Genomic DNA, 23,370 nt, shown 5'->3' with positions numbered 1-23,370 from the left:
CTCAAGATCCATTAATGTACTAAAAACATATTTAAATCGGTTCATGTGAGTACAGTGGTTCAATATTAATATTATAATAATAACGACTTATTTAGTGATGGCCGATTTCAAAAACACTGCTTCATGAAGCTTCGGAGCGTTATGAAAACAACAGATTTTCAAAATCCAATTATGATGCATTCAGTCTTAAAGAAATTTTAGGGAAGAAATTTTGAAGAAATTTTGTCAATATACACTATCATTCAAAAGTTTGGGGTTTGTAAATTTTATTTATTTATTTTTGGTCTCTTCTGCTCACAAAGGCTGCATCAAAACTACAGCAAAATTAATATTATTGTCAAATATTATTACAAAGTAAAGCAACTGTTTTCTATGCGAGTATATAGTAAAATGTAATTTATTACTGTGATCAAAAATTTTTGAACAAAGTTCAAAAGAACAGAAATATTTTGAAATAGAATCTTTTGTAACAATATAATTGTTTTTACTGTAAAAAAGAATTGTTGGTTTAACTTAAAAAAAAGTAAGTTACCTGGTTGCCTTAAAGTTTTGAGTTTTCTAAAATTAAAAATTTGAGTTAATACAATGAAGGCGATGGGTTTAATTAACAGAAACTTGAAATATTATGTTATCTGAACTACATTAATTATCTAAGTTGATTTGACAAAAGAAAAAATGTTATTACAAATCATAAAAATATTTTTTTACAGTGTACTGTCTTTTTTTATCAATTTAATGCAGAATAAAAGTGTCAATTTCTTAAAAAAAACGTTTGAATGGTAGTGTAACTCATGAAGTGAATATATTTTAATATTTTTTTTTTAAAGATGGAATCAAACTTGACTGTTTAATTCATGTTCCCGTTCATATTGTGAATGATTGATCAGTGCACATTATTATAAAGGAAAACATGTTTGTCTTCATAATCTTAAACTTTCTCCACCTCTGAAACGACTTTCTTAGCTGACATCATCATCTGTCTATCTCTTGAATATCCTGTTTTTATTGGGATGTAAGTCACGCTACGTAAGTAAAATGGTTTCATGAATATTGTTTCTTCATGTAGATGCAAAACGGTGGTTGAAAATGGTCAAAATAAACTTAAGCATTCAGCAACTAAAATATACACATTCATGTACATTTTAAATCTTGATGTTTTTAAGATACTTGTGGATAAAGTTGCATTTTACGTCTTGAATATCCTGTTGTTACTTATGTCATGTTACGGAAGAAAAATCATTTTTGAATATTGTTTCATTTTGACTGTAAAAATTTAGATGAACTGCAAAAAAAGTGGTTGAAAACCTAAGCATGCACTTAAAATATTCACTTTCCCTTTTTCATTCATGCAAATGTAAAAATCTAGAATTGTTCAGTGAAGTTAGCATATATGTATAGTATAGATGAGTATATTTAAGCCTTTAAACTGTGCTGTCAGACTGAGGATGAAGAATATTTCACACACACACACTCACTCAAGTACATTTCCAGAATCCTAATGCTTGAATGACCTGAAAATGAAGATGTATTCTGGATGCAATCTCTCTCTCTCTCCCTCTCTCTCTCTCTCTCTCTCTCTCTCTCTCTCTCTGATGTCATGAGCGTGTGCCGGCGTCACTCATGCATGCAGATCAGAGGTAACCTGGGCTGCAGAGATGGCTTGAGCTTCAGCACATAGTTTTATTAGATTGCTGTGCACAGGGAAAGTGAAATGTGGGCTAATTGCAAAGGAACAAGACTAATCTCAACTTTATATAGGCCACAGCGGGAGGCACGGTTTGATCTCACAGCTACCTGACTTCACTGACAATAGGAAGAGCAGTCGAGCGTCTCTAGAGGCTCGTCTCTTATTGCCTTTAAACGCTCTGGCTCTGTTTTTTTGGTCCCTCATTGACAGGCTTCATTCAGTTCTTTAGAAATGCAGTATGTTTTTATTAATATCTTGACAAGTGGCTTTAAGTCAAGTCAGCTTTATTTCTATAGTGCTTTAGACGCTTTCAAAGCAGCTTCACCGTGATAAACAGGAAAATAATAGAGTCAGTGATGCAATTTGCATCAAATATGAGACAGAAATATTCTATTTACATTTTAATTTTAGTTGAAGTTTTCATGATATTGGTGTGTTTTTCGTCATTTATTAGTTTTATGTAGGTTTTTTTATTATTAAGTTTTAGTTTTTAGTTAAGAAATTAAATAAGCTATATAAAAATAAGTTTAGGGTTTTTTATATTTTATTTTATTTCAAGGGAGATTTGAAGTAAAATTGTATGTGAAAGCAAAATGACCAAATATCAGTTGTTTAATCAGCTTGATTCGTCTCTAATGTACATCTGGAGGTCATGTACAGACTGTAATGTTCACTCAGAAGGTGTCTGTGTCGCTCTGGGCGTTATGCTACTAGTGTGAACAGCATGTTAACGCTCATGTTTTCCGCTGTTCTCTAGAGTCGTCAGATGCTATATGAGCATTTCAACAGGGCAGTCATGTGCAGTGGCTCAAAAACAGAACATATCATTTCTAGTGAATGAACAAACACACCTGTGAAGCTGCTGAGATGAAGCTTGAATGAAGAAAACGGCTGTTCAGTTCAATTACAGAATCATTTACCAAAAAGTACCATTTGATAATGCATGATAGTATTCTGTTATGAATTTCATGCTCAAAAATTTGGGGGCAGTTTTGTTTTGCTTTTAATGCTATTGCAAAAAGTCTATTCTGCTCTCCAAGGCTGCATTTATTTGATAAAAAATACAGTAAAAATTGTGAAATATTTTTTACAGTGTAAAATAGCTATTTTCTATGAGAATATATTGTAAACTGTAATTTATTCTTGTGATCAAAGCTGAATTTTCAGCATCATTACTCGTCTTCAGTGTCACATGATCCTTCAGAAATCACTCTAATATGCTGATTTACTGCTCAAGAAACATTACTGATTATTTTTATTAATGTTGAAAAAGTTGCTTTTGTATTGCTGATGTTATAGTTTTTGATAATATTTTTAAAAGATATTTATTAATAGATTTTATTTTATTTATTTTAATTCTAGTTCAATGTTGTATTTTTTTTTTTTTTTTTGTCTTTTTTTTTTAATTAAGTTTTAGTTTTTAGTTCTAGTTAGTTTTAGTTATTTTAGTACTTAAACTAAAACAAAAAATGAGAAATGTTGCTTTGGCAACCAGCTAAAATAAAATAGGCCTAAGTTTAAGATATTTTTATATTTTATTTTATTTCTGTTAATGTTTATTTTATTTCAAATAATACATGTTTTGCTCTTATTTTTGTGAAAACCATGCTACATTTTTACATTCTTTGATGAATAGAAAGTTCAACAGAGCAGCATTTATGTGAAATAGGAATATTTTGCAACATTATAATTGTTTGATCAGTTTAATGCATTCTTGCTGAATAAAAGTGTTAATTTCTTTAAAGGGAGGGCCTAACCATGTAACTTTTTTGTTCAAAATTAACAAAATTTAAATAATGCGTCAATACATAATCAATCTTTCTTCCAAAACGTGTTGTTGTCTTACCCTGATTCACTATGGTAAGCCTATTATAGGCGTTTATATTTTAGACTTGTCGGGATGGTTTTCGCGGGAAATTGCGTCCATACGTCACTCGTCTCGTCATATCCATAGGTTAGTTGTAACAACGAGCGCGAAAGTTTGATTTGGAGCTCGTTAAATGTCGAACCTCCAGGGAATCATCCGTTTTAAACAAACGCCGAACAGAGGAGAGTCTGCTGACCAAAAGAAAAGGCGACAAAGCTCTTAATACAGCAAGAATCAAAGTCGGGTTGGCTTTTCGGGATTTGAAATGTTGTAAAAGCAACGTTTTTATTACTCAACTGGTGAGTAAAGTATTTTATTGAACAGATAAATTGCAGCAACAGAGTTCATTGTAAAGCATTATCTACTGCAAAAGATCATATTCATCCGCACAATCATGCAGAGCCGAAGCACAACTAGCCTAAAACAATGTTCTTCCGCAAAATGCATGCAGTTTTTGTTTTTTAACCGTTAGATGGCCAAAATCTACATATTGTAGCCTACTTTTAAAAATACTGACCTCAAACCTTTAAACAGTAGTATTTATAAATATAGTATCTTACAATACCAAGGTATTAAAGCAGCGTTCCCATCTTAGTTAAGTATATTCATCAAGATGTGGGGCAGGATGTCCATCAAGAATTGATTGAGGCTGAAAATTGACTTTTTGACCACCAGATTGATGATGTCAGCTGAAATAGAAAGTCATTTCAGAAGTGGAATGAGTTAATTCATTTTGATGAAAGATTTAAGGTAAGAAGGCATTTTTTATGTAATAACATAAATCATTCACAGTATGTAAATTAAGAAAGTAATTAATTAATTGCACGTTTGACTTAAAAGTGGATGCATGATGAAGATCATGCGATCGAAACGTTGCTAATAAAATATTTTTTATACGGTTTTGCAAGTATTGATAGTGTGCAGGATTCTTTTTGTTTCTTCTGATTTAAAAGCTACGAAATCCATATTGATGACAAATTATCATGGTTGTCACACATTTTAATAACAAAAAACTTGTAAGATTAGTGATTCACACTCTAAAGTTTGTTGGCTTTTATATGAATGCAGCTGTGCACCTGATGTGGTTTTGCTGTTCGAATGAGAATCATTAAATCTAAATAAGCATGTGGACTCAGGTGTAGGTAATCTCTAGCCCATCCTGTTTAGGACAAAAACATGGCACAGAGGAGAAAAAAACAGCCTTGTCTGAAACACCTCTATTTTTAGTCATTTTGAGGTGTTTCAGTCTGTACAGCACCATAAGTGCCTCTTTTTTCCCCTCACCTTAAGGTCCTGAAAAGCCAATAGAAGCAAAAATATGAAATAAAAAAGCAAAGTGAAGACAGGACACTTTCAGTGAAGATCCCTGGAGTAATAATGCACATGCACTGTGCCACAAAAAGGATTTACAGATGGAAAGAAAGGCCACATAATACAAATACAAACTTTTTAAAGTGTTTTTTCTCAGTCGGACTTACTTTTGAAGTGTTTTTAGGTCAAGTAATTAGTATTAATTATGTCCAGCCTGGATTTGAGTACATTTAGCTATTTAAAAAAACTGAAATTTTGTGTAGTGAGGATACAGAGGGAGGAAATGGCAGTCTAGTGCACAATGATTTCCCAAGGCTGTTCTGTTTCGGCTTGCGTGGTCGTCTTCATACATAATGGATCACACTAGAATCGGAACTCCGGCGTTTTAAAAGGCTTTTCGGTGTCCCCTACACGCTACACTTAGATGATACACACATGCAAGGTGTCATCAACATGCTTCATTAGAGGAAAAAATGCCCTATTATCACAGAATAATGCTAATTAAAGAGTTCACACCAACAGCATTTGCACAAAATGGCTACTTCTTGCTTTGTAGATAAGTTTTGGGTGGTACGATTTTTTAAATGTTTTTGAAAGTCTCACCAAGGCTGCATTTATTAGGTGAAAAATACAGTAAAACGTTATAAAACTGTGAAATATTATTGCAATTCAAATTACTTGTTTTCTAAATGAATATATGTTAAAATGTAATTTATTCCTGTGATCAAAGCTGAATTTTCAGCATCATTACTCCAGTCTTCAGAGTCACATGATCCTTCAGAAATCATTCTAATATGATGATTTGCTGCTCAAGAAAAAATTGATTATTATCAATGTTAAAAAACAGTTGTGCTGCTTCAGATTTGTGTGGAAACTGATACAGTATCTGTTTTCAGGATTCTTTGATGAATAGAAAGTTCTAAAGAACAGCATTTATTTGAAATAGGAAATTTTGTAATATTATAAATGTCTTTGCTGTCACTTTTGATACATTTTCAGCATGCTTGCTGAATAAAACTCTTAATTTCTTTCTTTAAAAAAAAAAAAACAACATTTTGACTTAATATATAATATTTTATCTTATTTTCAATAACTTATATTTTATAATAAATATTCTACTGTTGTTTTTATTCATTATTTGCAATGCATATTTAGATTAGAAGTTTATTTTCCCATGAAAATATATTAAATAAACTGATTTGTATCTTTCTCTCTTGTTTGGTTCAAGAAATCTTTGAAAGTTTCCCTGAAATCAAGTCTGCCGAAAAAGTGTCTGGTTACTTTTGCGCTTTAATGGTATTATATTATATTATATTATATTATATTATATTATATTATATTATATTATATTATATTATATTATATTATATTATATTATATTATATTACATTATATTATTTTTTCAGCAACTTCTATACTCTAAAAAGTAATTCAGAGGAGCTGTTACCACAACTTAAATAAATGCATGGTTGCAAGTCAAAAAATCTAATTTATTGTTTTAATTAAATTATTTTGTAGACTTCTGTTGACATAATAATGTTGATCATTACATCATCTTAATATCATCTGTAACTTAAACTCAAATTTCTGTGTTAATTGGCTTCTTTCTTTTTTTTAAATAGGTTGTAGTAACTTAATGAAATTGTCTTGATAACTTCAGAAATTAGGCAGTGGATTTCTTGTTCCCAGCATGCTTTGCATTGGAGAACAAATGTTGAAATGAAGTGTTAATTTATTTGTTTTTAGTGAAGGGAAAGACCTGTTAGTGTTTAATACTGTTGTGTTTGACATTTAAAAGAGTTTCTGTAATGCTGAAGTTTTTGTGGTTATCATTGTGCTAAAGGTAAACACTACATTGTTTAATGTACAAACTCAAATTCATTCAAAGTTGTCATAACTCAAAAAAATTGAGGCAAACTGTTGCATTCGTTTTTTTTTTGTTGAGCCAACACATTATTTTTAAGAGTGTATTTTCAGTTAGTGATGAGATTTTCAACTTTTGTGATTAAATTATTATTATTAAGGTTAAAATTAACATATTAGTGGTTAAATTTTACATTGAGAATGTTTTTTTTTCTGTTGACCCATGGCTTTTGTTTAACGTCTGCTCCTTTACGCCGTAACACTCTTGGTTTCGCCACCCACAGTCAACACAATGACAACTACACTGGAAATTGATATTCATCCCCTCTCTGCTTGACTGAACATTTTATATCAAAGAGAAACCAGACTTTGATGTGTTACTGTGGCTGGAGATCTAAGACTGGAAAGTGTCAAATGAGTCCAATTGTGCAGAGACGTTACGAGCAGACTGTGATGGCGGATGATGTTTGTGACGAGGCCGTTGAGAAGCATATCATGCATCTTTCCTTGTTTGACGTTTGCTAATAGTGGAGATCCTCTGGTGTCCCTTTGCATTGAACTTTGAGCGTCGTAACTTTGCAGATGTTGTTTATGCTCAAACAGCAACATTAGACACTAACTAAAGTTAAAAAAGTGAAATCATAATCATGGACCCCTTTAAACTATAATACATTTTGATTAAATTGCATCTAACATGCAATAAATTGCCCAGATTGATGACGTCAGCTGAAAAAAGTCGTTTCAGAGGTGGAGCAAGTTATGACATTATGATGGTATTATAAAGACAAAGATTTTCCTTTGAAATAATGTGCATTAATATTAAAGTAAATGCAAATATCTGAATGTCATTGCTTTAGATAACAAAATATCAAAGTGAGTGTCATTTTATCATCTCATGCAGTGACATTCAGACATTAAATGCGGCTTAATGTCCAAATACTTAATGTCTTCACACAAACACTGGAAAAAAAAAAAAAAACTCTGATTTAGGACCTAAACTATTGCAAAACCATAAAAAGAAATGAAAATGTGACGAGATCGTCATTAATACAGAATGCGTTTATGAAGTTGTTTCACATCAGATCTGCTCGTAGCCTGAAGAGAGAAATCATAAACCTCAGTCTTTCCACTTGAATCCAATGATCCAAAACTCATGGAAATGTCAGGATATTTTACCTTCTAGAAACTGATTTCAACCAGAAAAAAGTGAGGGCAAAAGAACAACTTCAAAACATAAAAATATCATTTAATAACCCGTTTTTACATTGACGAGTTTGATGTAAAAATGTTTCATGTTCAAAAATGGTCATGTTGCATTAATGTTACAAGGTTTTAAATGATATGAGAGTGATTAATGAGACAATACTCTTGAGAAAGATATATTCATTCTGGTATGTTGCAAGTTTTGACTTTTCAATTTAATAAAATATATAATAAGAATGAGTGTGTAACCATAACAGCCTCTTGCAGGAGGTCCAGTCAGATGCAGTTTGTCTGAAGTTCTGCCATCCCTCTGTGTTCACATTACAGGCCCTAATGCTCCACTTCGATTTTTTTTTTTTCGCTCAGATATTTTTCTTTTAGATCAGCATGATCTCACCCGCCCTGCAATGGCCTGCTCATCTTCCAAAACTCCATGCATTTCTGCAAAAACAAGAGAAGTTTAGGTAACCGCAAATTGCAAAACTAATTTGCTAAAACGGTTCCCTTGAGTTTTGCTTCAATCTCAATGAAGTCTCGGGTCTCCAGCTGACTTCCTTTGCTACTGCTTTCATCTGTTTTCTTTGACTTTTTTTTCCCAGTGTAGTTGCTCCGGCTGTGAACGATGAAGTAACTTGTGATGTTGGAGAAATGCATGAATGTTAATATGACGGTTCACAATGGGGTCAATCGGATGTGCGTCTGATCCAGGATTCCCAAGTGGCCTAAATCTGCTATGAAAAGATGCAAAATAACCCAAATATTATGGGACATTTTCAGCATGTAGCAAAATGACTGATAAAAGAACTTTCTCTGTTAAAGGGGATATCCTTTTGATTTTCTCGTTGAAACCGGCCCGAGCCCTTCACATAAAAATCAGTCAACATGCTTTCATAGACAACCTAGGAAGTCGGGGAAGGTCTAATTTTTTGGGGGGGGACCTATTATACCCCCTTTTCACAAGATGTAACATTAGTCTCTGGTGTCCCCAGAATGTGTTTGTGAAGTTTCAGTTTCAGCTCAAAATACCCCACAGATCATTTATTATAGCTTGTCAAATTTGCCTCTATTTGGGTGTGAGCAAAAACACGCCGTTTTTGTGTGTGTCCCTTTAAATGCAAATGAGCTGCTGCTCCCGGCCCCCTTTCCAGAAGAGGGCGGAGCTTTAACAGCTCAACAACAACAAAGCTGGCGAATCTCACGCAGCCAAAATGAGGATTGTCAGTAACGGTGTTCAGCCTTACATTGTTCAAACCGGAGTCGACACTGATGAAGAGACTCAGGAAGAAGTTACAACTTTTAGAATGAAACTGGACGTTTCTGAATGGTTGGTGGATAAATTTATGTAGTTGCTGTGGAGTTGATTCAACTCATCCACTAGCATGTGCCGTCATGTTCATCTTCTGTGCAAATCCAGTGTTGAATTGATCCTCGTTTGTGAAGCAGTCCGGTGTAAAATAACGGGATGTCAACAACACTCTACTACAACAACTCTTCCTCTTCTCTAAAGTGGCCCAACATGGCCTCGCCCCCTTTGTTGTGTGTTCTCTGGGGCGGGGTTTATGTAAATTTTAGGGTTAGTGATTTCACCAAACCGGGAAGAAGCTCGTTGTAGTTCCTACCAGCCATTTGTTTGTTGTTTTTTGCAGCGATGCCATTAAAGAACCATTTTTGATTTAGGGAAACGTTTATTTTATTTTTTTAAAAATAATATTTAAAAATCTAAAGAACCTTTTTCCACTATAAAGAACCCTTTTCTCCATTTGAAAAGTTTCATGGATGTCGAAGGTTCTTTATCGATCCATCGATGCCAATTTTTAAAGAGTGCAGATGCTGCATAAAGTTGAACTCATTTGGAGGTGGGAAAATGTACAGTTTGAGTCTCCTAATTCCAACCTATGTTAAGTGATAATAAGGTGTCTGTTGTGTAGTTAACCACAGCAAATGAAGCGACAGGCACTTTCATACAGTATACTCAAATGAATTTGCATAACATATCAGTAGCGTGTTTACCTCCAACACTCCTGAAGGGAATGAAACAATGTCTTCTTCAAAGCAGTCACACATTAAAGACATCTAGTCTGAAACATCCGCTTCATAAAACTGGCAGCATGTTCTGTTCAGTTTGTGAGCAGGGAGGATACAATATTAAGATTCATATAAACACAATGGAAAGAGAATGGAGATGTGTGATACAGTACATGCTGTACATTAGAAAAACATTTGTTTGAGAAATATTGTAGCACAGAAGATAAGACCAGACCACCTTCTGTTAAACTGGAGGAGCAATTGATTTTCAGAGAAAGTGTGTGTGGATTAAAGTGCAGAATTTTCATTGGCAATTTCAGATGTTTTCAAAACAAAGTAAATAAGAGCGACTCGCATCTATAAAAACATGACAAAATAACTAAAACTTTACTTAAAATTAAAGTGGAAAATACAAAAATAAAATTGATAATGATCGTAAAATAACTCTGAATCCTATGCATGTATACGCAAACACAGACACGAATGTTTCAAGCTAAATTCTGACTGTTTGTGATGCTAAACACTAACATAATAAGTGGACCTCTTGGGGAAAAAATGAAATACGACTTCTTTAAATTCTGTGAGATGCGCCTGTGTTTCGCTCGCGGCCATCAGATGCATTTATCTGTGATAAACGGCCCATTTTTTGGAGCTGCAATTTTAAATGGAGACCTTTAGGAAACACACAGTCCTCATTCATTCTGAACAAATTTATGAATGCATGGCCTGTTCCCTTTACGGTTCCTAAATCAATTTGTAAGCGTAGCATACTGGATGGACAAATACATATTTGTGTATGAAAGCGGGGGTGAGCAAAATTCATCATGTAAGTTTTGGCTCTCTTTCAATTCACGAGTTTATTGAATTAGACTCGCATGATGTTGAACTGGAATTTGAATGACAAAAAATCAGTGAAACAAGAAAAGAACATAATTATATCATTTATTGTGACTAATTATGCATATTCATTCCCTGATTTTTCTGTTTAGATATACTTATCTAAACTACTCAATATTGTCAAAACAATTAACAGCTGTAAAAACAGATTTTAATTTTACTTTACATAATGTCAACACTTATTCATAATTAGTCATTATTAATCAAAAGTATTATATATATATCCTTCCATCCTTCCATTGTCCATTCATGCACCCATCCCTCCATCTGTCCATCATCCATCCCTCATCTGTCCATCTCTTCATCCATCTGTCCATCCCTCATCTGTCCATCTCTCCATCTCTCCATCCCTCCATCTGTCCATCATCCATCCCTCATCTGTCCATCTCTCCATCCCTCCATCTGTCCATCATCCATCCCTCATCTGTCCATCTCTCCATCTCTCCATCCCTCCATCTGTCCATCATCCATCCCTCATCTGTCATCTCTCCATCCATCCCTCATCTGTCCATCTCTCCATCCATCTGTCCATCATCCATCCCTCATCTGTCCATCTCTCCATCCCTCTGTCCATCATCCATCCCTCATCTGTCCATCTCTCCATCCATCTGTCCATCATCCATCCCTCATCTGTCCATCTCTCCATCTCTCCATCCCTCCATCTGTCCATCATCCATCCCTCATCTGTCATCTCTCCATCCCTCCATCTGTCCATCATCCATCCCTCATCTGTCATCTCTCCATCCCTCCATCTGTCCATCATCCATCCCTCATCTGTCATCTCTCATCCATCCCTCCATTTGTCCATCATCCATCCCTCATCTGTCCATCTCTCCATCCATCTGTCCATCATCCATCCCTCATCTGTCATCTCTCCATCCATCCCTCCATCTGTCCATCATCCATCCCTCATCTGTCATCTCTCCATCCATCCCTCCATCTGTCCATCATCCATCCCTCATCTGTCCATTTCTCCATCCATCTGTCCATCATCCATCCCTCATCTGTCATCTCTCAAACCATCCCTCCATCTGTCCATCATCCATCTCTCATCTGTCCATCTCTCCATCCATCTGTCCATCATCTATCCCTCATCTGTCATCTCTCCATCCATCCCTCCATCTGTCCATCATCCATCCCTCATCTGTCATCTCTCATCCATCCCTCCATCTGTCCATCATCCATCCCTCATCTGTCATCTCTCATCCATCCCTCCATTTGTCCATCATCCATCCCTCATCTGTCCATCTCTCCATCCATCTGTCCATCATCCATCCCTCATCTGTCATCTCTCCATCCATCCCTCCATCTGTCCATCATCCATCCCTCATCTGTCCATCTCTCCATCCATCTGTCCATCATCTATCCCTCATCTGTCATCTCTCCATCCATCCCTCCATCTGTCCATCATCCATCCCTCATCTGTCATCTCTCATCCATCCCTCCATCTGTCCATCATCCATCCCTCATCTGTCATCTCTCATCCATCCCTCCATTTGTCCATCATCCATCCCTCATCTGTCCATCTCTCCATCCATCTGTCCATCATCCATCCCTCATCTGTCATCTCTCCATCCATCCCTCCATCTGTCCATCATCCATCCCTCATCTGTCCATCTCTCCATCCATCTGTCCATCATCCATCCCTCATCTGTCATCTCTCCATCCATCCCTCCATCTGTCCATCATCCATCCCTCATCTGTCCATCTCTCCATCCATTTGTCCATCATCCATCCCTCATCTGTCCATCTCTCCATCCATCTGTCCATCATCCATCCCTCATCTGTCCATCTCTCCATCCATTTGTCCATCATCCATCCCTCATCTGTCCATCTCTCCATCCATCCCTCCATCTGTCCATCATCCATCTCTCATCTGTCCATCTCTCCATCCATCTGTCCATCATCTATCCCTCATCTGTCATCTCTCCATCCATCCCTCCATCTGTCCATCATCCATCCCTCATCTGTCATCTCTCCATCCCTCCATCTGTCCATCATCCATCCCTCATCTGTCATCTCTCCATCCCTCCATCTGTCCATCATCCATCCCTCATCTGTCATCTCTCCATCCATCCCTCCATTTGTCCATCATCCATCCCTCATCTGTCCATCTCTCCATCCATCTGTCCATCATCCATCCCTCATCTGTCATCTCTCCATCCATCCCTCCATCTGTCCATCATCCATCCCTCATCTGTCCATCTCTCCATCCATCTGTCCATCATTCATCCCTCATCTGTCATCTCTCCATCCATCCCTCCATCTGTCCATCATCCATCCCTCATCTGTCCATCTCTCCATCCATCTGTCCATCATCCATCCCTCATCTGTCCATCTGTCCATTCATTCCTCCATCTGTCCATTCATGCATCCATCCCTCCATCTGTCCATCATCCATCCCTCATCTGTCCATCTGTCCATTCATGCATCCATCCCTCCATCTGTCCATCATCCATCCCTCATCTGTCCATCTCTCCATCCATCTGTCCATCATCCATCCCTCATCCCTCATCTGTCATCTCTCCATCCATCCCTCCATCTGTCCATCATCCATCCCTCATCTGTCCATCTCTCCATCCATCCCCCATTTGTCCATCATCCATCCCTCATCTGTCATCTCTCCATCCCTCCATCTGTCCATCATCCATCCCTCATCTGTCATCTCTCCATCCATCCCTCCATTTGTCCATCATCCATCCCTCATCTGTCCATCTCTCCATCCATTTGTCCATCATCCATCCCTCATCTGTCATCTCTCCATCCATCCCTCCATCTGTCCATCATCCATCCCTCATCTGTCCATCTCTCCATCCATTTGTCCATCATCCATCCCTCATCTGTCCATCTCTCCATCCATCCCTCCATCTGTCCATCATCCATCTCTCATCTGTCCATCTCTCCATCCATCTGTCCATCATCTATCCCTCATCTGTCATCTCTCCATCCATCCCTCCATCTGTCCATCATCCATCCCTCATCTGTCATCTCTCCATCCCTCCATCTGTCCATCATCCATCCCTCATCTGTCATCTCTCCATCCCTCCATCTGTCCATCATCCATCCCTCATCTGTCATCTCTCCATCCATCCCTCCATTTGTCCATCATCCATCCCTCATCTGTCCATCTCTCCATCCATCTGTCCATCATCCATCCCTCATCTGTCATCTCTCCATCCATCCCTCCATCTGTCCATCATCCATCCCTCATCTGTCCATCTCTCCATCCATCTGTCCATCATTCATCCCTCATCTGTCATCTCTCCATCCATCCCTCCATCTGTCCATCATCCATCCCTCATCTGTCCATCTCTCCATCCATCTGTCCATCATCCATCCCTCATCTGTCCATCTGTCCATTCATTCCTCCATCTGTCCATTCATGCATCCATCCCTCCATCTGTCCATCATCCATCCCTCATCTGTCCATCTGTCCATTCATGCATCCATCCCTCCATCTGTCCATCATCCATCCCTCATCTGTCCATCTCTCCATCCATCTGTCCATCATCCATCCCTCATCCCTCATCTGTCATCTCTCCATCCATCCCTCCATCTGTCCATCATCCATCCCTCATCTGTCCATCTCTCCATCCATCCCCCCATTTGTCCATCATCCATCCCTCATCTGTCATCTCTCCATCCCTCCATCTGTCCATCATCCATCCCTCATCTGTCATCTCTCCATCCATCCCTCCATTTGTCCATCATCCATCCCTCATCTGTCCATCTCTCCATCCATTTGTCCATCATCCATCCCTCATCTGTCATCTCTCCATCCATCCCTCCATCTGTCCATCATCCATCCCTCATCTGTCCATCTCTCCATCCATCTGTCCATCATTCATCCCTCATCTGTCATCTCTCCATCCATCCCTCCATCTGTCCATCATCCATCCCTCATCTGTCCATCTCTCCATCCATCTGTCCATCATCCATCCCTCATCTGTCCATCTGTCCATTCATTCCTCCATCTGTCCATTCATGCATCCATCCCTCCATCTGTCCATCATCCATCCCTCATCTGTCCATCTGTCCATTCATGCATCCATCCCTCCATCTGTCCATCATCCATCCCTCATCTGTCCATCTCTCCATCCATCTGTCCATCATCCATCCCTCATCCCTCATCTGTCATCTCTCCATCCATCCCTCCATCTGTCCATCATCCATCCCTCATCTGTCCATCTCTCCATCCATCCCCCCATTTGTCCATCATCCATCCCTCATCTGTCATCTCTCCATCCCTCCATCTGTCCATCATCCATCCCTCATCTGTCATCTCTCCATCCATCCCTCCATTTGTCCATCATCCATCCCTCATCTGTCCATCTCTCCATCCATTTGTCCATCATCCATCCTCATCTGTCATCTCTCCATCCATCCCTCCATCTGTCCATCATCCATCCCTCATCTGTCCATCTCTCCATCCATTTGTCCATCATCCATCCCTCATCTGTCCATCTCTCCATCCATCCCTCCATCTGTCCATCATCCATCTCTCATCTGTCCATCTCTCCATCCATCTGTCCATCATCTATCCCTCATCTGTCATCTCTCCATCCATCCCTCCATCTGTCCATCATCCATCCCTCATCTGTCATCTCTCCATCCCTCCATCTGTCCATCATCCATCCCTCATCTGTCATCTCTCCATCCCTCCATCTGTCCATCATCCATCCCTCATCTGTCATCTCTCCATCCATCCCTCCATTTGTCCATCATCCATCCCTCATCTGTCCATCTCTCCATCCATCTGTCCATCATCCATCCCTCATCTGTCATCTCTCCATCCATCCCTCCATCTGTCCATCATCCATCCCTCATCTGTCCATCTCTCCATCCATCTGTCCATCATTCATCCCTCATCTGTCATCTCTCCATCCATCCCTCCATCTGTCCATCATCCATCCCTCATCTGTCCATCTCTCCATCCATCTGTCCATCATCCATCCCTCATCTGTCCATCTGTCCATTCATTCCTCCATCTGTCCATTCATGCATCCATCCCTCCATCTGTCCATCATCCATCCCTCATCTGTCCATCTGTCCATTCATGCATCCATCCCTCCATCTGTCCATCATCCATCCCTCATCTGTCCATCTCTCCATCCATCTGTCCATCATCCATCCCTCATCCCTCATCTGTCATCTCTCCATCCATCCCTCCATCTGTCCATCATCCATCCCTCATCTGTCCATCTCTCCATCCATCCCCCCATTTGTCCATCATCCATCCCTCATCTGTCATCTCTCCATCCCTCCATCTGTCCATCATCCATCCCTCATCTGTCATCTCTCCATCCATCCCTCCATTTGTCCATCATCCATCCCTCATCTGTCCATCTCTCCATCCATTTGTCCATCATCCATCCCTCATCGGTCCATCCATCCATCTGTCTATCATCCATCCATCCATCCATACATCCATCCATCCAAATACCATTTTACATCCTGTTTGTAAATTCATGACCTGAATTGGAGTTCAGCAGTAATGTTTCAGTAAAGGCAGCTCATGGCAGAACATCAACCTTTTGTTTTCTGCCATTTTTATGAAAGGAGAGCTGTATCTGGCAGTAAAGCTGGTGTTGTCAGGAGGTGTCAAGAAACAGACTGAACATGTTCTCTGTTCTGCGCAACTGACTGAACTTTTGCCTCTGTTCCTTTAATCCCGGCAGGCACCGGGGCTTTGGAAGGCAGCACAGGTTGCCAGAAGTTTCAGTTTAGTTTGTAATGATCCTCGAACCTCAGAAATCATAGAGGACCTTGATTTGCTCACGCTCAAGGGCGTCTGCTGCCCGGAACACTGTCACACCAGCCACAAACACAAACCCAGACTTGAAAGAATAATTCATTCCAAAATGAAATTTCTGTCATCGCTTATTCACCTTCATGTCGTTCCAGAACTGTATGACTTTCCTTCTTCTATGGGACACAAAATATGATCTTTTAAAGAATGTTTTACACATTCACATTTTCTTGACTTCAGTGAAACTGTAATTTTATACTTAAATGTTAAACATCTTTATAAATCAGTGTTGTTTTATTATCATTGAGATACTATTATAGATTTTAATGATATTTTGAATTTTTATATTTCATAGTTTTAATTTTATTTTAGCATTTTTGTATATTTTTAGTAATAAAATCCATCCCTCCATCCATCATCCAATCATCCATTCATCCCTCCATCCACCCAATCATTCATCCATCCATCTATACATCCACCCATACATACCTCCATTTCTATCCATAAATCCATCTACTCATATATCCATCCATCCATCCATCCCTCCACCCAATCATCCATCCATCCATCCATCCCTCCACCATCCATCCATTCATCCCTCCCTCCGTCCATCCCTCCACTCAATCATCCATCCATCTATCCACCCATACATCCCTCCATCCATCTCTCTATCCATAAATCCATCCATCCCTCCACCAAATCATCCATCCATTCATCCAATCGTATCTCCATCTATCCATCCACCCACCCATACATCCCTCCATCTCTCTATCCATAAATCCATCCACCCATCCCTCCACCCATCCATCCACCCATCCATCCCTCCACCCGTCCATTCATCCATCCATCCATCCATCCATCCATCTATCCCTCCCTCCGTCCATCCCTCCATTCAATCATCCATCCATCCATCCATCAATCATATCTCCATCCACCCATCCATCCATCTATCCCTCCCTCCGTCCATCCCTCCATTCAGTCATCCATCCATCCATCATCCATCCATCCATCCACCCACCCACCCACCCATACATCCCTCCATCTCTCTATCCATAAATCCATCCATCCATCTATCCCTCTACCTGTCCATCCATCCCTCCCTCCCTCCGTCCATCCCTCCATTCAATCATCCATCCATCCATCCATCATATCTCCATCCATCTATCCACCCATACATCCCTCCATCCATCTCTCTATCCATAAATCCATCCATCCCTCCACCCAATCATCCATCCATCCATCCATCCAATCGTATATCCATCTATCCATCCACCCACCCATACATCCCTCCATCTCTCTATCCATAAATCCATCCATCCATCTATCCCTCCACCCATCCATCCATCCATCCATCCAATTATTTTTGATTATTAATAAACTCCATATGGTGAACAAATAAATGGCTCTTTAACCATAACACAAGCAAAAGGTACAAAATCACTTTCCCTTCAAAAATATTAATGCCATTTGTTGCCATTGTTGCCATAACTGTTTTTTCATCTTCTATTTTCTGTAGCACAATTTCCCAGGAATGACCTGGAAATATGTACATGTGTACTTTATTTTCTTCTGTAGTTTTAAAGAGAGACCTACTTAATGCTCATCAAAGGGAGGAGAAACCCCTGCATGAGACAGATGTGTAAAAACGGCAAATAAATCAACTTGAAACAGGTTTATACTGTAAGAAACACACAATAATATCTGTCACTTACATCTGTGGTTTCAAAAGGTTTTGCTTCACATTTTATCCAGGAAAAGTGAAGTGAATTTTCTTCCTATTTAATCAACCATAAACCTGCTTATTTTGCTATAAAAACATGCATGATTAGTAAGCAGTCAGTTTTGAGTCACGACCTACCAGTTGAGAACCACTGACTTACTTAATAATTCTATCATAGATTACTCGTTCGCCAAGACAATATTATGTCTCGCCTTGCACTTAACAAAAGACCTCACGCTCTTTAATTAAAGGTAATGTTATTGTGTGTGACTCTAATGGAGGATGATGGATATGATGCCCTGCCGTTTGATGAACTGTGTGCCATATATAATTTCTAATAATTGCACTGATGCCGAGATGATGTCACATGCTGTCTAAATTGCTCGAGGTCACTTCTCTTGATGACAAACATAACAGAACACATTTTCCATAGATCATATGTGACTGTTTTTCATTTTCACATCAGGGAATCCAAAAATGAGACTTCACAACATTAGATGCATGCAGCTTCTTTCTCCTCCCTCCATGCAATGAAATTGTGATCCTCGATCAAATTGGTGGTCTAACACAAACAAAATGGTGAAAATAACAGTGCTCGAACAAGCCGAGGTCCGTGCCGTTGCTGCTGCATTCAAGGGGAAGGTCTCAATCTGCTGCCAGCCAAAATGGACCTGATACATAATAGACAACAGTACAGCTGGAGGAGAGAAAAAATTCAGTGACCGAAGAAAATGTGGAGGGGAAAAAACAGTAATAAGTTTCTGTGCTGCATTTCACCAGCCTTAACCTCGGGGGGAACGTGGCAAACTGCATGTAGAGCTACTCCAGAAATAGAGAGAGAGGGAAAATATGTCCCATAACCAAGCAAATGAAAGAGGAGACATCATTTAGACCATATTCAAGTAGCGAAACTACTTGTTTATCCTCCGTGCCGTGAGACATCGTGGTTAAAAACAGATCCATTTTTCCAGGAAATCACTGGGAAATTGCAGTACTACTGTGTTAGATCATATCGCTGGATGCCTGGGCATAGGATTCACTGCAATCATCTCCCAAAAAGCATCACATATGATCACACTTGAGCCCATGTGGGCAGATTGCTTGTTTCAACTGGAAAGTAATGTGTATGATTAAAAAAAGTTTAAAAGCAGGAAAGCCTGCACACAATGTCCTTTGAGAAAAGAAAGTCTTCGAAAGTCTTTATTCAGAGGCCATAAAAATACAAAAGTGCTCAGTGCAAAGACAAAAGTCTATTACATTTACACATTTTAGGTAATAATCTGGCTACTTTTAGATTACTTTTGACCTTTTAGCTTTTAGTATATCATGTAGATTTGATAGGATAAGCTAGTACTGTAGTGATATAACAATACAAAGAGAAAAAAATATATATGTTGACAATTTGTCATCAACAAAATGAAGTGCATTAAACATTACATTATGTTAGGGTTTCCAAAACTGGGGTTTGTGAAGGAACTGTAGGGGGTTCGTAAGTTGGTGAAAAGCTAATAATTAATTAAACAATAAAAAAATGTAACATTTTAAATAAAAACATTCAAAATAAAACACAAAAATTATTACATATTTTGTGTGACCTCTGACTTTCTGAACATCCTATAGGCTGAACATACAATCTGTTTTAGAAAGGATCATTTAAAAAATAGAAAAGTAATCATGTTATCAGTAAAAATGTAACTGTAGTCTGATTATGAGTATTTTAATAATGTAATATAATCTAATTACAAGTATATAATTTTTGGAATCTGATTACGTAATCCAGATTACATATACAGTGGCATGAAAAAGTATGTGAACCCCTTGCAGAATCTGTGAAAATGAGAATTATTTTAATAAAATAAGGGATAATAAAAAATGCATGTTATTTTTTTATTTAGGACTGTCCTGAGTAAGATATTTTACATAAAAGATGTTTGCATTTAGCATTCACTGATGCTCCAGAAGGAAACACGATGCATTAAGAGTCGGGGGGTGAAAACTTTTGAACAGGATGAAGATGTCACAATTTTTCTTATTTTGTTTAAATATCATTGTTTTTCATTTAGTACTGCCCTTCAGAACCAACAGAAGATACTTGCATGTTTTCCGGAAGAAAAATTAAGTACAATTTACCTTGATATTTGAATTCAAAAGTTTTCACCCCTCGGCTCTTAATGCATCGTGTTTCCTTCTGGAGCATCAGTGAATGTTTGTTTTTTAATAGTTGTGTTTGAGTCCCTCAGTTGTCCTCAGTGTGAAAAGATGAATCTCAAAATCCTACAGTCACTGCTGGAAAGGGTTCAAATATGCAAAAATGCTTGAAAACTGATGAATCTGCAGGAGCTGGAGGATTTTTCTGAAGAACAGAGCTCAGTTTAACTGCTCAGGACAAACAAGAGACTCATGAACAACCATCACAAAACATAAAAACAGTCGTGGATCATCAGGTAACCACACACAGTATTGAGAATCAATGGTTCACATACTTATGCATGGGGTTATTTTAATAAATTCAGCTATTGTTTTGTCTTGTGAAATAAATGCAAACATCTTTTATGTAAAATATCTTACTCAGGACAGTACTAAACAAAAAATAACATGCATTTTTTATTATCCCTCTTATTTTATTAAAATAATTCTAATTTTCACAGATTCTGCAAGGGGTTCACATACTTTTTCATGCCACTGTAATCACATTAATCAGTCATATATGAACATCTGCCAAATGCATAAATGGTCCAAAAATTAAACAGTCTACTGTACCTTTAAGAAAAATCAGCAACCCTTTTTATATATATTATTTTTTTAATTTTCTAACTTTACTTGTTTTGTTTTTTTCCGTCTAGTTTAGGGTCTAGTTTAAAGCTAATGATTAATTAAATCATAAAAATGTAATAATTGCAATAATTTTCTAATAAAAAAAAAAAATCATACACTTACTAAAAAGATGAAATATTTTATTTCTTTATGTGCCTGTCATGTGACCATTAACCAACATTAGAGAACTATGAACATGTGAATGTGTCACTTTACTGAAATATTACTCTCAGGGGGATGTTGTGTAAACCTTGTCGGTTAAATGTGTTCAGCTGGGTCTAATTTGACGACCTGATGTGGATGAACATGTTGTGATGTTTCAGCATCTCCTTTCAACCATTTGCTGAAAAAGAAGAGTTTCAAGAGAGAGAGAGAGAGTTTCAAGTCCTGTTTTGTACTCTATACATGGAAAGTGCCAGCTGTCGTCAACAGGATTTGCATTCCTAAAAAAGTAGTTTCTTCTGAGTGGTTTTCACTTGTGCTGTTCTTAAGGTGAAATTGCTTTCCTGGCACGTCCTGCGCACCATCTTGAACCACCTACAATAGCTAATGTTTTTTTCCCTGGGCAATTACTTCACTCACACCCACTTATATTAATATATGCATGTGTTTTTGATGCTGGAGAATGCCGTTTTGATGAAGTTTAGGTCCTGATTAGAAAGTGTACGAATCAAAATTTGATTTGTCTAATCTAATTGTTGGCCAATTTTTAATGTATATTTCACAATGTAAAGGTGGCCCAATGCAATTTTTATTTTTAGTATTTTGTCTTGTTTTCCAGTACAAATATCTAAAAATTCTTAAAAGCAAGATACATTTACTTGAGAAACCTTGATATAACTTGATATTAAAGGGATAATTCACTAAAAAGTAAAATGATCCCATGATTTACTCACCCTCAAGCCATCCTAGGTGTATCTTCTTTCAGACGAACACAACCAGAGTTATATTAAAAAAATATCATGGCTCTTCCAAGCTTTATAATGGTAGTGAATGGGGGGCGAAATTATGAAGCCAAAAAAAGTGCATCCATCCATTATAAAAGTAATCCATACGGCTCCAGGAGGTCACTCTTCTGCTAGACCTCGACTTGCATACAGCCATTGCTGGAAGCCAGTGATTATATCGATCTATCAATCTATCTATCTGTCGATAGCCAGCTCTATTAAATAATGCCAGAATAAAATTTTTAGGTGAATTGTTTTCTAAAAAAAAAAAAAAAAAAAAGTTGCCAGCAAATTGCTGAAGACACAAGCGCTTGAAAATGTTATTTGATAGTGCATGTGATTGCGGTCTAATTAGTTGAGCGCGAGGGGGAAATGTGAAGGGAGTAATTAGGCTTTGATGCCAAATTGTTGATGCAGCTTTCCCTGAAAATGTGAAGTTTGTTCCCCAGAGTGCACCTCAACCTGACACGCATGGAATATCAACCGCGGCTGAACAAAGCTGCCTCGCACGTGCATGCAAAGGTGTCTCGCTCCTCCTTAGGTATAAGTGGTTTGTCATGTTGCATTCTGCTCGGCGCATCTGAACAAGGGTGTTGTGGGTTTTATTTGCCTTCCTGTGACCTCCTTCTGTTTCTCTGCCCCTGTTGTGTTTTAGAAGCACTTCTGCCAAGGTGCTGCTCATGTGAAATGAATGTTTATCAGTAAGTCTATTTAAGCGATGGTGACCAGCGATTTCTACAGGAGATGCACTGTTGGATGCGAGCTTGGCCCGGTGCCCGGACGCTCTTTACCACCCTCACCGCATCGCCCTGTATGTGAGATCGCATTAGGAGGGCGAAAACAAGACACTAAAAGCCCATCATGCAGTGCACGCAGCAGCCATCGAGGGTTGATAAAGAAATGCTGCTCGCTCGGGGTACCTGGAAATGGGCAGTAAAGTCTGACAGGTCAGACATCATGTGATGGCCTATTATTAAATGTTTGCGTCATGAAAAACAGTAAATTGCTTTGTTGCAGAGGGTGGGTTGTTATACTTTAGGCTATGTGTAGTCCATTAAAAAGAACATTTTTAAGATTCTGTTCAAAGAAAAACTGCTGTGCTTTTTTGTCTTTTTTTGGAGCTTGACATATTGCTCATTATGAACTGCCATTGCATGGGGAAAACAGTGTAAAGGCACGTTCACACCAGGAGCAATAACTATATTAGCGTCCACACCAATGCAGGATAATGTTTTGTTTATTATAAGCCCCTGTTGTCTGCCGTCTGCTTTAAATGGTCGAGCTCTT

At 38.3% G+C, this 23,370-nt stretch overlaps 1 long non-coding RNA gene across 1 annotated transcript; it reads left to right on the top strand.

The window, feature by feature from the left end:
* Window positions 1–3,590: 3,590 nt before the first annotated feature.
* LOC125269311 lies at window positions 3,591–23,312 on the top strand. Its single transcript, XR_007185074.1, has 4 exons — window positions 3,591–3,853; window positions 4,230–4,304; window positions 22,533–22,624; window positions 22,739–23,312. It is a non-coding gene; the product is annotated as an uncharacterized LOC125269311 (long non-coding RNA).
* The last annotated feature ends 58 nt before the right edge of the window (window positions 23,313–23,370 follow it).

This window comes from Megalobrama amblycephala, linkage group LG5 (assembly GCF_018812025.1).
Source record: "Megalobrama amblycephala isolate DHTTF-2021 linkage group LG5, ASM1881202v1, whole genome shotgun sequence".
NCBI lineage: Eukaryota > Metazoa > Chordata > Actinopteri > Cypriniformes > Xenocyprididae > Megalobrama > Megalobrama amblycephala.
Note: the sequence above shows the minus strand (reverse complement) of the source record. Positions and strands in the feature narration are given on the sequence as shown.